The 424-nt window shown below is 47.9% G+C and overlaps 1 non-coding gene across 1 annotated transcript in view; it reads left to right on the forward strand.

Annotated features, from left to right (window-relative positions):
• LOC149548637 (25S ribosomal RNA) overlaps window positions 1-129 on the forward strand; it is a 3,402-nt gene extending 3,273 nt beyond the window's left edge. Inside the window, exon 1 of the ribosomal RNA XR_016354911.1 lies at window positions 1-129. This exon is cut by the window's left edge and continues 3,273 nt beyond it. This is a non-coding gene — a ribosomal RNA (25S ribosomal RNA).
• Window positions 130-424: the final 295 nt, after the last annotated feature.

Consider the following 424-nt stretch of genomic DNA (forward strand, 5'->3'; position numbering starts at 1 on the left):
TTAATTTCAAGTGATCGACGAGAAGAATCTTTTGCAGACAACTTAAATAAGCGATGGGGTATTGTAAGTGGCAGAGTGGCCTTGCTGCCACGATCCACTGAGATTCAGCCCTCTGTCACCTCGATTCGTAAAACCTTTTTCGACTCTGAGGTGGGTGGGGTTTGTAATTTGCGCGAGGGCAAGAAAATCTCCCAAGTGCCAAATTTTGGGTGGGGGTGGGGTTTGCAAGGTTTTTTCTTGCAAGCTCGTAACAATCTCTTAGGTGCCAAATTCCCGGCGGGTGGGGTTTGCAATTTGTGCGAGTGCGGGAAAATCTTCCAAGTGCCAAATTTTGGGTGGGTGGGGTTTGCAATTTTTTGCGAGGGTGGGAAAACTCTCCCAGGTGCCAAATTTCGAGCAGGTGGGGTTTTGTGAAAATTTCTGC

The sequence above is a fragment of the Cupressus sempervirens genome, chromosome 7 (assembly GCF_028749045.1).
Source record: "Cupressus sempervirens isolate cs-2001-9-10 chromosome 7, ASM2874904v1, whole genome shotgun sequence".
NCBI classification, from domain to species: Eukaryota; Viridiplantae; Streptophyta; class Pinopsida; order Cupressales; family Cupressaceae; genus Cupressus; species Cupressus sempervirens.